Source organism: Argiope bruennichi, chromosome 5 (assembly GCF_947563725.1).
Source record: "Argiope bruennichi chromosome 5, qqArgBrue1.1, whole genome shotgun sequence".
Taxonomy (NCBI): domain Eukaryota; kingdom Metazoa; phylum Arthropoda; class Arachnida; order Araneae; family Araneidae; genus Argiope; species Argiope bruennichi.
This window is the reverse complement of record NC_079155.1, coordinates 11620524-11637699: the sequence shown is the minus strand read 5'-3', so window position 1 is coordinate 11637699 and position 17176 is coordinate 11620524.

Genomic DNA, 17176 nt, shown 5'->3' with positions numbered 1-17176 from the left:
AAAAATAATTGATGTAAAATTTGCATCATTTTTCTTATAATTGTTGAGCTACAGAATCACTCAACATACTATAAAAGCTTAATATTCCAGATGTACTATATCAACTAATGATATGCATTCAACTTTCAACCATAATTAGCTTAGGTCGGAGTTTTATCTATATTTTTAGCATCATATTTGCTAATATATTTTACATGCAAATAAAAAAAACAACTTCAAGTATTCAGTCTTTACTGCAGAAACACAAATCCTCAGGTAATAATTCCAAATTAATGTTATTTAATAGACTTTGTGTTTATGAAAAAATAAGCCACTGATTTATTCATGAAAATCAAAACACACTCAAGTGAAATAATCAGATACAGCAGCGAGTACCCCTACGCCGAAACATCATCAAGAATTGAATGAATAAGTAAAAGAAAAATCCAGAAACAGTGACTGCAATTGCCTTTTTTTTCAGTTTCTCGGTCTGCATATTTGCCTAATACATTTTTGATCAAAGGGACTCGGGAAAAATTAAGAATGAAAATGTATGACTTCTGTCGTCGAAAACTAAAAAAGAGCAGAGGAGGGCAGGAAAAGAAAAATTGGCAACTAAATATTCAACAAGGGCTGATGATTGTGATGATTTTATCAAAATTAAAGCTTTCAGCTCGTCCCTTCTTTATTCTAATGAGATGGCTTTTGCGTTTGATGAGTGCAACGCGTCTACGTCGACATTATGGAGTTAATGAGGACGGCGTTGCATATTATTACTCTGCTCGGAATATGCTGGCAGAGCGGAGAATGTATTTTATACCTTCTGATTTGAATTAAAGATGAGTCACACTTTAATGACGCTATAAGAAGGCACTTTTTTCATTTAGGAAAGTTATAAACACAGAGACACTGGCTATTCTTGGATGATTTAACAAAACAGCTCGTTGTTTTGTGATTACATTTATGGCGTTTCGGTTATTTATAATAACCCTATATTGTAAAAGGGGAAAAAAATGTTGCGCTTAGTATTCTCGCGTTACACATTCATTAGTTTAGGCATATATTTGATTAAAAGTATAAACTTTTGTGTACCGCTTAATGAATTTTGGACATTATCCACCAATAAGCTATTGGGAAAATATACATTATACAATAAGTGAGGAATATAAATTGGAGAAAAGAAAAAAGAGGTTCTTATTTATGTTTGTGCTCTTATCCAGCATTAGTTGAAAACTATATGTGCATTTTAGAAATAAATTACTTACTACTTTAGTGTCGGGTTTTTTTTTTATTATTTTCGAGCACAAATATAAGCCAGTTTCTCCAAAGAAACCCCTTATATATATATATATATATATATATATATATATATATATATATATATATACATACACACACACACACAAGAGCATAGAGTCAATAAAACTAAAACACAGTTGAAGTGTACACAGTAACAACACACACTTGCAATAAACAAATAACAAGCCAATAATAAATAACCATAGCAGCAGAATACGCTCAAAAGAATTTGCAGGAGAAAGATTATTTACGCCTCTCGAAACGTCTGCTAGTCGCAGATGAGAGATTTCGCTCGATTATTCATGAATGGTTTGCTACTCTCAACCACTTGAGATGAACTCAGTCGTCGACATTATTACTCAATGCTCGACTATATACTTACTTATTTTAATTTTTGTCTCCATGCTATTTCCATGACACGACAAAGAAGGTTCTAGAAAGATCCTTATAATCCACATGCTAATGAGGCTATCACCAAGATTCTTTTAGATTCTGGAATTTTTGAGTTTGTCGCCAAAGTGGCCAAATAAGTCACCTGGGAGGGGGTCTCTGATTCAGTATCCATTCAGCATTCATCAGATGGTTATCAGGGTATTCTTTACCATGGAACTAAGTGCCCTGGGAAGTAACATTACAAATTCGTGAAAATGTGTCAAGGTAAATATGATTATTGATTTTTAATAATAACAACAGTTGGAGTTAATAAAAACATATACATTCAATCTAAGATCAAAATTCTCTCTCAGGTATTTCGAAATATCTTTGACAAATAGAAGATTCCATAATTCACCTTTATTATGATCCTTGAATTATAGGTTTGGCTGGAAATTTTAGAACAAATGGAATACGCACCCACCATTTCTTGATATAAATTATGCTTTTACATCAGTGGAATTGCTAAATGATAATGAACAAAAACCGTGATTTAATAATCCTACTAATGGATTAATATCGAAGAATAAAATGGCATATCTTGGGGAGAGGTACCATGAAAACTAACATTAACATGATGCATCTTCTCGCATTAGGAAAGCAGGAATATGGTGTTCCTGGATCAGTCTATCTGTTTAACATTATCAATTTGCAATTTAAAAGATAATAAAAATATTTCTTCCTGAATATTTTATTTGTAAATTAGCAACATAATAAATGGAAATTATCTTGATGAATGGTTAAATATGCAGATTTCTCTTAAGCATGTAAATTACTAAATTATACCAATTAAAAATAAGATTGGTGAAACTAATCATTTAATAACATTAACAGGCTTAATATAAGCTGCTGAATAAATTTATTACAAATTTAAAAAAAAAAAAATATTGTCTTTCACTAAGTTTCAAAATTGTCATTGTTTCTCGTTCTTTTTTCTTTTCCTCTTCTTTTTTTTGTTTAAGAAGTTAATGGTAGTAAAATCACAAAATATTCTTAAACAATTTTAATGAGTACGTATATTTTACGAATTCGTTTTAAGATTCGATTGATTGCAGTAATTAATAGTAAAATTTAAAATATCTGTAACATTTCTATTCCGTGAAAAATAATTTCGAATATCAAATTTGATTGTTATTTCTAGCTCTATATTTCTCTGATTACTTTTATAAACTTACGGCAGAAATTATTCATCTTATTCGCCTAAAAACTACTTATTATTTAAATTTCGAAACAGTAAAAGAGCTATTCCAATTATATGCTAATGCATTATTAATCACTTTAATATGTGTTTACGAAGTTTAAAAGGTATTTTTAAAAGACATCTGAAACTAATGAATAGATATGATTACATTCTGAAGGAAGTATTGAAATAGAATGTGCCAGTTTAATTCAATTAAATACTATATTAATTGGGAACTTTTTGATAATGTAAACCTATCTTATTTTAAAGTGATTAACTTCTAAGAAATTAAGGTTCGCTTGGTAGAATTTAGAGGCAACTGAGGCATTCCAAGAATATTATTTCTGTTTTTATTCAGGGAAACAACATAAAATTATATATTCATAGAAGAAAGTAATTTATTGCACACACCCACACCCACACCCAGGTTCTTGAATTCTTTAATTTGAATTACTTATTTGAAGGTATTTCATTTTCTTGTTCCTCTTGTAAAATGTGCTGGTAATCAACAGAGTATTTCCTTTTCAGATGTTAGTAAAGACAGAAATCACAGCATATAGTAATTTGTGAATAATGTAATAGCATATAAAGTAATGTGTACCTAAAGGGAACTATATTGATTTTATTAAGAGAGATTATAGTGCAACTAGATTCGAAATAAGGCAGTTACAAAAACTATTTCAAAACTTAATGGCGATCGATCAAAAGGCCCATTTTGAAAATTATATGCTATACCATGCTAAATGCACATTAAAAGGTTTCATGGAAATTGATAGAGATATTTGCGATTGAAATTATGAACTTTCCGTGACTTGCAAAAAAAGTATTAGTTTGGAATTGAAAAATGTATTTTCTAATATTAACAAACAGTTTTTCCGAGTTTAGCAATGTCGAAATGAAATTTAATCAACGAAGAAAGTCAAGTGTTCCTGTGTTTTCATTACAGGATAGGGTACAATTTTTCTAATTGACTTTTTGGCCGATCTCCTTTATTTTTTGAGTTATTTTTGTAACGTCCTTATTTAGTCACTAGATGTGCTGTTACCTGACTCATTACAGACGTTACTTTACTATAGGTACACAGTACTTTCTTATCTGCATGAGATGAAATTTTGAATGTAAAGACCTAAAAAGAACTTTGCAGATCGTCTTGAATACATCAGTAGCACATGTATATTATGCAATATTGTGTGATATTAAACAATATTCGCCATATTGTATAATATCTTAAAATATTAAATAACACAATTTAATATCGCAAATATTGTATAATACTGTGCAAGAGGCTGTGATACCTGGGTAAAGCAGAAGTGTGCGCCATAAGTGTATTAATCAAACAGTTAAGTCTTTCTTTGACAAATAGGAATCCTATTCTTATATCGATTAGAGATTTGCACAATTTTTATGCTCCCATGGGATGGTTGTTGCCGATTCTGAATATGTGATGCGTCACATGTTCTTGTGTTGTTGATGGCATTGTTGACTTTGGAGTGGGAAATTCGTCCTTCTACAGCATGGCTAAAGCATATTCGAGTTTCTCAATGCAAATGCACTACTTTCAATTCTAATTCGACATATTTTTCTATTGAAACCAGGACATGTTACTTTTTACAAGTGCTTTCAACTTAAATGGATGGCCGTTATAAGCATATGACCATAATCTTTGTTAAACCATATGTTCATGACCATAAACTGTTGGTCATCATATGTGATTAAAAATCATAAAAAAAAACCCAGTAAAGTATAAGTAAAAACATATTTTGAATCTTATTATCGAAAAGATTCTAAGCTAGCACTTTTTAAAAGAGATATTCTGTGTAGAATTCATCTTTGTGTTGAGAATGTGCATAAAAATACATAATATCAACGAATACATAATATCAACGAATACATAATATCAACGAATATCAACGAATACATAATATCAAAGAATGTATAAATAATCTAAAAAGATTTTCAGCCATATTAGGTAAAAATAATAAAAATAAAGAATAGAAACTAAAAGTGAATATTAAGACAACAACGGTTAGTGATGATTAGTGATTTAAGAGAACACAACATAATTTCAGCAATGCGTATGATAAATAAAGTGTAATAACATCTTTAGCAAGTAAAATAACATACAGAAACTAACTCGATCCAGAAAATAAACATTTTTAAAGAATAAGAAATATTTAAAAAAAAATCAGTGCATACAGAATGCAATTAATTAAAACAAGTAGAAATGGTCCTAAAAAAGTTTTTTTAATAATGGTCAGCTGCCCGTAGAAGAAACAGAATTTAAAATCGATTAATTTAGTGATCTATGCAATAAAATCCAATGTTTCAAAGTAGGAAAACTTTGAACAGTAGATTTCATTGATCATTTTCATCAAATTAAAATCTGAAAATTCATTAATGTTTATTTATTTATTTTTTACATTCACCGAATAAATTTAATACCAAAGCAGTATTAAAAATGCTATTTATTTTCAATTTTAAAAATTGCATACACAAAAAAAGCAGCGTGAAGTTTCGATTATCGATACAATTGGTAACATTGTATATAGGTACTGAATAGAAATTTAAATCATTAATAAGCAATACATAATGAGACGTTGACAAAAATATACACTAAATAAATAAGAATTTTAAATAATGTGATATGCAGTCATTTGATTTACATAGTACTTGAAAATACTGAACTGTTATTTATAGTTAAACTAACCATTTATAGAAACTTATTAATATGGAGCAATAATTGTATATTGATAGAATTCAATGCGTTTGGGGACCGCTTGATTGTATTTAACACATTATAATTACTCTCTGGATTTTAAAATATTACTTACCTGAATTTATTTGAATTTAACTTTCACTTACTAGAAGGGTTAAATAATAATAAATTTTAATAACACTTGAAATACTTCCATGCAAGAACTGATTAAATATGAACACTCATTTTTTAGAATCTAATAAAGAATTCATGCATTTATTGATAGACGCTGAGCGCAAACGATGATTATTTACAAGCATTTTGCTTTCAACTGTTACATAATAATTTTTAAAGTTGGAAATAAGGATTTATTAAGCAAACTTGACATTTTTGTGTAGGAAACCGATGCAGAGATATAACGAAAAGCGAAGTTATCGGGTGGAGAATGCATTATAAAGGAAATGAATACACATTTATAAAAACGTTTTTCCACTAATTTTTCCTTTGACTAGTAAAACCTTTTATATTTGCAAAATTGTCTTTGTTCTGCAATACCAAAGTCAATATGGCTGTCATTAAAGTATAGCTGAGTACCTACTAGATACAGTTAATTAATAATATACTCCACATTTATGTTATTGTTCTTTTTTTCACTCAGATAATATTTATGTAAAAATAGGGTAAATATCTAAAACTTCGGAATAATGCTGGAAAAAATATAAAATATGCCTTCTAAATATCGTACTCTGTGTTGGGATACTTCATATACTAGAAAAAGAGAGCAATGTTTCTTAAAAGGACGATATTTGTCAAATAAAAATCAAGTAGTCATGCATAGATCCCGTCAAATCTACGGACTGAAATTTTGTATCATCTTAAATTCAAGAAGTTTCTTCTTTTAATCAAGAATATTTTACTATTGACTATCGATAAAACGTGATCCTTTTATTACATTAGTTTGAAATAATAATTCAAGCCAATGTAATAAAAGGATATAATTTGTACTCCGAAGATGAAGAAACATATCGTTACTTTTTATATTTACAAGTGTTTAATGAAGTTGAAAATTCAGTCATAAATAAATACCTTCAACAAAAAAAATGACATATTAAGTGGCGCATTGACAAGTCATATTAACATATCAATATTAATTGGCGCATGTTTATTCCAGAAAAAATATCAAATATTAATCAACTGAAATAAATTTTAAGTGTCTTCTTTTTTTTATCAAATTGAAAAAGAATAATATCAAACACAATAGCAAACATTTCAAGATAACATTAAGTTCAATAAAGGGTAAAATGATACGTTGTTTTTCTTGTTATTTAATTTAAATTGACTTTTCATAAAAATATTTAATGCTAACTTTTATAGCTATAAAATTATGCCAGAAACCAAATATTTAACATAAGTATTATTTAAAGAACAAATTCTTCTATTTTATAAAATCAAAAAAAAAATCTAACGAATAATTCTGATTTGAATTATTATTTAATATTTCTATAATTTTAGAACCATTACAATTATATCGATCGTTAGATAAATTCTTCCTATGCATATGGTAAAATTCGTGATTTAGAAATATGTATATACCCTCGGGCATGGAATTCCTGCATTCGAAATGTTTTTGAAAGCTAAAATCCTAAAATTTATTTGACTTGTATTCGGCGGAATGTAAAGGAAATTCTAAAATCTCGCTGCTGTTGAAAGAGCTTATAAATAACAGCTTTAGGATGGGGAACATTACTTTTTATCCTAAAAATAGCTTTTGTATATTTTATATAAGCATTTGTCTCTTTTTTTAAAAAAATAAAATCGAATAAAAGGTTTGTTTAACTTAACATTCCATAAAATGTGCAAAATGTAGTATTTATTGTTATAATGAATGTTATACTTTAAGTATGCAATAATACGCAGTAAAAAAGTATACATTGAAATATACTGAAAAAATATACAGTAAAATAAATATTTTTCAACAAATTTGAAATTTACATTTTTAGAGATTTTAGTTCTTGATGTATTTGCTCACAAAAATTCCAGATTTAGGTAATTAAAACAAAGAAAATTATAAACTTAAAGTTAAATTAGCATTCTTTTCATGTAATTGAAATCTAAAATATAGTATAGATTTCGTCAAATTCTGTTACTCAATAAAGCATAAAAAAGAATTAAGGGATTTTATAATAATTAGTCAAATATTTTGATTATTGTTCATTAAAAATGATTTTTCATTGTACAAGTGAACAGCATAGTCAAATAGTACTGCACATGTCAACAAAATAGAAGCACTCAATTCTATTTTTGAATTAAGATGAATTTAAAAAATTAAATGTATCAAAATGAAGTTTTAAGCAAGATTTCTCTTACTAATAATAGCATAATAATCATTTATCTTAAAAATGATCTTTCTCGTCAATATTGAAAACGGTTTATTTAATTTGAAATATTTTTGATGTTCTCTACTATTAAAAATTTAATGTTATTACATTTGTCTACTTGCTTTTAATAGGTGATGAAAACTTAATTCTCTATTCAAATGATTGCCCTCATATTACATTCTATAAAGATATATTTTTCAGTATTTGTTATATTTGATCAAATTTTAAATTATTTATCGAAAATTGCAGCTTTTGAAATTGAAAATTTTTTTTATCCCTTCGCTCGTGGCGTGGACCCCCCCCCCGAATTTTTAAATAGCATTTTGGCTATATTTAAATTAAAAAACCTAGGAATTGGATCCGGAAATACGGTTACAATTATATATGTATATATATATTATTCCTGTCGGATAGTGAAATACTACAGTATGACTAAATTACATTACTAATTTTCTTAGAATGGTGTATTAGGAATAGAAATATGAATCGGAATGAATAAAATCTTAGTTTTAAACAGATAAATTTAATAAACATATTTAATCTTCCCTGCCGTATGCTTCCAGTGACATCATTTAAAATATGGAATATATAAGAAGGTTTTGATTCTATTAAAATGGGAAAGGGAGGAGAGAGTGAAATATATTATTATTTAATTAAAATTTAATCCAAGACTTGAGAAACTTTTGAGAAAGACATCCGAAAAATATTTTATTTTCAATTTAATGATGATCCTAATTAATGAATAATCTGAATATTATTATATTGTTTTTTTTTAATAAATCTGGTGTTCTTTAATCATGATATACTAATATTCTCATGGGGTTTTCTTCCATTCATGAACAAAAAAAAAAAAAAAAAAGGTAAATATATTTTACATAAAAAATAAACAAAATTGTAGTCGGATTTTCCTTAACTATTACTAACCAACTTTAAATAATCAACATTTATTTTCTTATTAATTTTGAAATTTTGTAAATGTGAAATATTTTATACATCCTTTTATATACACATAATTTAATTAGTTTACTTCCATAACTGAAATTCTTTTAGAAATTCAAAGAAAAGGTAGTAAAGAAAGAAGAAAGAAAAGGTAGTAAAGAAAGAAGAAAGAAAAGGTAGAATTTAGAATCTTATTTTTATCCAATTATATATATATATATATATATATATATATATATATATATATATATATATATATATATATATATATATATACATATAATTTTTCTAAATTTTTCTATAATATTTTAATATTATACGTAGATGCTCCAAGAAAATTTTTCTGTTTAAGTATGATATTCAACTATCCGAATGTTCTTAGAAAATGATGAAGGATAAAATCATGAATCTGAAGAAAGGAAAAAGAACAAAAATAATCAAAATGCACAAAATAGGCGTTATCATGTAAATATTCAATGTGAATAGTTTAAAAATGTAAGAAAACAATTAAATGAAAAACTGATGTACAGAATCTCATACAAAAATTGATAACAAAACAATAAATAAGAGTTTATTTTATTTCTATCATAAAAGGTTTCCCTTTCTTCAAATTGCTGATTTTCTTGCTAACTGCGATCGAAATAAATAAATGAAGCAACAGTCACATTACTCAAGATTCTATACTAAACTCTAAGCTAAGTAAATATAGTAATGAGTTAAAAAGAAGAATTTTATTAATGATTGATGACGCAAATGATTGATGATTGACTAATGGAAAGAAATGTCTGTTAAGTTCAAAATATGGTAAAAAATCATGAGAATTAAAAATGTTAATACATAATAAAATGACTTAATGGACAAGCAACATTGTTCAAAAGCCAGTACATGGCAAGTTATGTGTTTGTCAGAAAAGCATGTTGCAGTATAAGAAAAGTCAGAAATGAATTTTTCAGTTATAATATTTTTTAAATTAATTCTTAAAGAATGGTTTTATTAATGGTGGCAGAAAGCAGGGAATTTAAAAGAAAACGTAGGCGTATATTTTCTTGCACTAAACTCGCTATCAACATTTTTGAGGAAAAATTAATCATATTTTTTTCCAGTGCATCTTAACAAAGTCAAATCATCCCAGACTGGAAGATAATGTTTCTTAAATAAGAAAAATGATGGAAATAATCTCTTTCTTTTGGACGTGGTATATTCATTGTTCTCTTTGTTCTTTTCTTAAAATAGAGAATTTTCTTAATTAAATTAAATTAAACTAAATTAGTTAATTTTTTTATGGTGAGTACGAGATGAATTTTTTTAAATCACACACACACACACACACACACACACACACACACACACACACACACACACACACACACACACACACACACACACGTAAACATGTTTGAGCGGTAGCTTGGCCGAATAGAAGAAACTTTTGAAATTTTTAATATCGATTTATTTCACTACGGAAGGCATGATTTACTTACAAAGAATAAGCGGTAAACAATAAACTGTTAAATGTCTGTTTAACAAAATTTTTCCCTTCTCTGGTTTTACTATTAGATTTTGATAGGGACCTACTGAACTGAGCAGTTTCATAGAGCACGTGTTTAATTATTTAAATAAAAAGTGGGAATTGGATCAGGAAATATGATATCATTGCAGAATGTAGGAAATTGCTTAAGATTTGAATTAGATTAAGAAATATAATTACACACACGTACATATATATATATATATATATATATATATCACCTAACACTTCGTACAAATATATATATATATATATATATATATATATATATATATATATATATATATATATATATATATATATATATCACCTAACACTTCGTACAAATATATATATATATGTAATGATATTTTAAACTCTTAATTTAATCCAAATTAATTTCCAAAACTTTACCTTAATTCAGCCCTTCCTAACTTCATTCTAAAATATTTTCTTATTTCGTGATCTAATTCCACTTTCGGTTTAATTAATCCCTTTGTAAAAATAATACGCCATCAAGAACTACGTTTCAAATGAGAGTGATACTTCGGTACCCTTGAGCAGGTGTCAAAGGTCATTCCCTCGGCGCGTGGCCGGAAATCCTATGTTATATAAGGCAAGTCATCATCTGTTCGTCCCTTTTTTCCCTCTTCTTACCTCTGTGTATGCTGCGCTGCGTTTTATTGTATATAATCATGCCTGCCACTCGGAATAGAATAAAACGAAATTAAAAATACCAAGTTTCTTCACTGTTTCGAACCTGCATTCTACTTCAATCAAAATATGTTACATATTATTTAGCCGACAGAATTAAAAATCTATTATATATATATATATATATATATATATATATATATGATGGATGTTACTATATCTATTTAGAGTAATATTGTTACAAATGAACTTCCTAAAATTAAAATTATAAATAATATAATATGTATGCTGCTTTAAAATGTTTGAATAGCGTATTCAAACTCTAAATTTTCTTTCTTTTAATTCTAAATATTAAAAGGCAAACATTATATGAAAAATTTCATCAAATGAAACATTTTTCAATTTTTTGTAACGAAAATAATATCTTATCGAGAAAAGATGTCTTGTAAGAGCGAAAGTAATTTTTGAATAATAATAATAATAAATTACAGGTCTGTATTTAGAGTTGAATAACCAGATTTATATGTTGATGCCGATTTTATTTAAGTCATTTGTATTTTATTAATTTGTTGATTTCATCTTTTAAAAAAAACTGAAAAATGAAATCTCGTTAAAAGTATTTACACTTTCATATATAAGCGAGAAATTATTTTTCTGATTAGAAATTTTTACTTTTTATTAAATAAAATTATTTATAAAATTATTTTTTTAAATTTGTAAATAATTTTCATAAAATAATTAAAATATTCATTTCCTTAAAAGTTATAAACAGAAATTTTTTTAATTCAAATTTATTAATAAAGTATATTTAATGGTTTGCTAGCAAACATTTTAAATTATTTAATGCACGTGTTTCATATTACGTTCTGTATGAAGTCACATAACCGCAGATATAATATTCATTTTACTTAATAGTGGAAAAAAACCCGACAAAAAATAACATATTATAGCACACATCAAAAACAACTTCCCTGAAAATTTTTCATCTAGTTCCATTGTATGGGTACACTATATATATTGGGAAAATGATCAACTATAATTAGGGAAAAAATAGTACAATTGGGAGAAAAAATAAGGAGGGAGTTTTCACTATCATTTGCTAATCTAGGGGTTCAATCCTCTATTTACGGTCTTGGTAAATCCTCGTTTTTAAAAATACAAAATAGCTATGATATTTAAAATATTCTTGAAAACAATGTTTCTTAGATTTGAAGTTACACTTTATTAGAACACAGGAGTTAAAAAAGGAACTACAAGGTCTTAAGAAAAACAAGTCTCGGTGATAGACTTTTCAGAACATGTGGAAAAAAAAGAACTAAAAAAAATCATTATTGATGATTTTTTCAATCTCCAACCTTCTTCTAACCTTCTATGCATTAAAGACAATTGAATGTTTATCACTATTGTTAATCATACCCATAACTGTTATTCATTATCAGTTGACATCACAAATGGATATGCTTCTAGTAAGAATTTCTCACTTATTTGTTCCTTAGATTTAATTTGTATAGAAAATTTTATGCATCATTTATTTTAGCCTAATGTTCTAATGATAATTAAGCTTTTTGGTGTCATGAGTATTTGATCCATACTGTGCCCTTCTAGATATGTTTTAATTCTTAACATCTGGTATTTGACAAAAATAGCGATTGTTTGAAAAAGTAGGTATGTTAACTATCAAAACTATTAGTGTTCTAAGCTTTGACATTGCATCAATGACCTATAAAGCTGTACGCAAAAGAAACAGCACTTAATCAATCCCTTGCAATTTGATCAAGGGACTCCGTCTATTGATTAAAGCGTGTTTAGAAATGCCTTGGTACATAATTCAATTTAGAGTCGAAACTGATTAGGTAATATGAACTGAAATGCTGGAAATTAGAATGTTACCGAATGAGAGACTCACGCGTCACTCCGATGCTGGAGAAGAGATGGATCTCTAATTAGGTTTCGTCCTAGTATTTGTAAATTGGCCTCCTTCAACGAAGAAACATGCAGTGACTCAGCTCCCAAATATTAATCATGCTCCAGCTACGATTCATTACATACTAACAGGAATCAAACCTATTATTACATACAATGCATTTGAGGTTCTCACACCATTTGATTTTTAACTCTCAGTAAGTATTAATCATTTTCATTTTTTAATAACCACAATATATAGAATCTAATCTATGATATGATCATAGTATATTGATAAGTTTTCTAGGTAATTAAAATAAATAATTGAAATGAGAATGTAAATGAGTATTCTGTAATAGATGCTTACATTTTAATGAACAAAAAGATATTGATAGATGCAAAAAACGCATCGATTAGGTATTGTTGCAAACGGAATGTTAAATAAACTAATGGCTTAATAATAAATATTGATCACACTTATGTAGGGTTTACACTCCGTCAGCTATAATCCATCCAGTAAGAAAACGCATGCGCAGAAATTGTACATTAGCCAGTACTGTTTGCCAACGGATTCTCAAACCTTCCGCGCTTTTACGCATGCGTTAGGATGGGTTTAATTTGTCAACATAGTGGTGAGAGGAAAGATGAAAGGAGGAGATGTTTACATTTAACGATAAAGTAAACTCAGATGACTCGTGAACTGAATTTAAATATACGTGAAATATTCCCATACACGTGAAAAAAATTGAACGAAAAAAGTATCTAATAGGGCAGAAATCAAGGTTCAAGAATGATGAAGAGTTCCGGATATGTGCTCATGCTTCCGCGCCTCACCCTTTAGTGAGATAAAATCGTCGAAAAGTGGTCATCTCAGGATATTGAAACGCCAATACTTGTCCCGTCGAGACAAACACTTGCTATTGTTCGCTCTTTGCGTGATTTACTGAAATCTTATAATTGGCTGAATGTAAATCCACCTTTATTGTACCATTCATTCAGTGGTGATTTGTACTTAATCGCCATGCAATTAAAAATTGCATCGAGTTTAAAGTCTGTATCGTTTGATGATCAATTTCTGCATAATTTAGATTAAATCGTATTCATTTAATTTGAATAGTTTAATAATTAGTTAACCAACAACTATTATTATTATATTTTCGAATAGAAAAAAGTTACTTAATTAAAAGTTTTGATTAAAAATTAATTATTTTTATTTAATTTTAGTAAGATAAATAAATTTTATCAATTATTTTTGCTATGTATCTTATTATTATTTATAAACGTTTAGACAATTTAGCTCAGCATTGAAAGCAAATTCAAAGTCATAATCTGAATAAACAGATAAAGGTCATTCTATTTATTTATATTAATAAAAGTAATTTAAAAGGAAATCTTCTCGGTTTTATTTAGAAGAAAAGATTACTTACTTTTTTTTCTTGATGTTTACACACCTCAGGAATAAACACATGAGCTTTCTGATTTTTTTTTTCAATTTTATCTTTTATTTGATACAGATAAGCTATTTTGGACTATTGAAAAAGTTATGCCTCGGGAATATATTTTCATTTGTTTTCAAAATGAAAACTTCTTCATCGCGATCGCACGGAATAATATTGTGGCACCAAAACTTTTGCAAGTTCTTCCTTTCAGTCTTTCAAAAACTGTAAGCAAAAATGGCAAAAACGAATAAATATATATATTCAAATTTAGTCGCAATTTTTTACTTAGTATCATTAATTTTTTCTTCATTTTTTATATTATTTATTTTTAAATTTCATCTCGCTAAAAACTTTCCCATATAAATGCTTTAAATAATTTTCTTTTTGCCGAACGCTGCATTAATTACAGTAATTTGTTAGTTAAAGGCTTTATGGAAAAAGAAAAAAATTAAGATTTCTTAGCTAATACATATGTTCGAATAGTTGAAAATTGGAACAATGCTAATTCATAGTATTACAAGAGGAATAAAATTTATTTTGCTGTGAGAGATAGATGATAAGGAAAATCGCTATAAGTAATTTTGGTATATGCTGGTTTTTTTTACTAAAGATTAAAAAGTTGAAAAATCTGATTGTTTACGGTTTTAGATATTACATGCAAAATTAAATGTATAAAAAAAAATTAAATCTATACTCAGAAAAAAATTGAGAGTGCATCAGTTTCACAGTTTTTATTCAGAAGCTGTCTACTTATTCATTATACAAGTGCAAGTGTTAAAACGTTTTTGGTGCTTTTATACAGTTTTAAACTTTCAATTTAAGTGAATGACATATTACAAAAAAATCTCTTATCTTTCTAAGGGCAGTGCATGCAATTCTGAAATTTTCAAATAGATATTTAGATAAAAATTTAAAATCTCAAGCTGATCACAGTCTAATTTAAACTATTAGATCCATTAGTGACATTGAGTGGACATCGATGGATTCCATTAGCAGTTAAAAAAGAACAGAAGCTGAGATAATGCAGTTATTCTTTATTTTGAGTTAACTTTTTAAAACCGAGAGGCGTAGATGTTACAATCTAATAGAATTTTTCATTTGAGTATTAGTTCGCAAACATACTGTGGCACCAATCGATTAGGATTTATTTCTCTTTCCTCTTATTGTTTATCACTTAATTACATCTGTGTGTCACTTAATAACATGTGAATAGATTTAATCCTAACTAATCACTATATGTATGATGACTGGTTTGATCACTACTGAAGGAATAAAAGATAATTAATTTTATAGTATGTTCAAAAGATTTCCAGATTTTAGCTTAAAATCACTTAAAAAGAAATTGACTCACTTTCATCGTTTTTTTGGACTAATTTTGACTAATATATTTAAAAGATTTCCAGATTTTAGCTTAAAATCACTTAAAAAGAAGTTGACTCACCTTCATTTCTTTTTGACTAATTTTGACTAAGTATGTTCAAAAGATTTCCAGATTTTAGTTTAAAATAACTTAAAAACTAGTTGAATCTCCTTTATCTTTTTAAAAATTTCTAATCATGACAGGAAGATTTTTTTTCTTTTATAGAATCTACTATTTAAAGAAAATATTAAAATATTTCCTTTCTGAAATTAAGTTTTTAATACAATAAAAATATTCTAAAAAATGTAATATTTAGGAAAATGATATAAGAAAAAGCAATTTTGGACTGAAGAAAAGAAATTGAAATTACTTTTATATGACTCCATGTAATAGGGAGCAAGTGCTTTGTACAAAAGTTTTCGATGTCGCCAAATGAATGGTTTGAGGCCTCATCATAAATCTCCATAATCTGAAACCATTTATTCCATGTTTCAAACACACCTTGCAACAGATAGGTTTATAAATTTTCTAAACTAGGGACTTTATCTGAAATATAATGCGGTCTGAAAACAAAAGCATCATCCTTGTAAGACAGAAAAAAATATCGAAAGAACCAAAAAAAGAAGAAAAAGAAGTCACATAATGCACAGCTTCGTTTAGAACAAAAGCACCACTCTTTTTCTGAAGTTTTTTTTCTCTTTTACTTTCAGAAAGTGGAGCAGCGCCATCTGTGATCATAAAAAAAAGAAGAAAAAATCTTGCTATAAGAACAAGAACGCACACATGGGACGATAAATTATTTTCTTCATCATATAAAGGGTAGAAAAAAAGTAAGAAAAAAAATTGTATGTTGAACATAAGAACCTGGCAGCCAATACGTCATACTAAATTATACGAGGGTTATTATGTCAGTAACTGCATTGCTGTAATTGGGAACTCAAAATTGATTTAAGATCTTTGAAGATACGTAATTTTTAACACTTATCTCTCCAACGTTATATGTTTTCATTACAGAAGTTTCAAATAAAGATTGTTCAATTTATATAATAAAGTTAGAATAACCTTAATAAGTTTAATTTTTTGAAGTTACAATTAACTCTACTGGTTACTTTAAATGGCTCTAGATTATTCACCTATATTTTTAATTATATTTAAGATGCTTTATGCTATACTAAAATTAAACAGATGAATGCAATCGAAAAAAGTTTACAATGCGTCATTTTCAATTCTTGTTTAAATAAAATTTCTTAAATAGTAAATTGAATTTGCATGAATATGAAAGAAGAATTATTGCATAATAGTCTAATTTCTTGCTATGTAATTGATTTCAGACAAGTACATTTTTTACAGTAAAATATTGGGTTGCAAATACAAAAAGCAATTGCTACATGATACTTTTTTCTTACTGATTA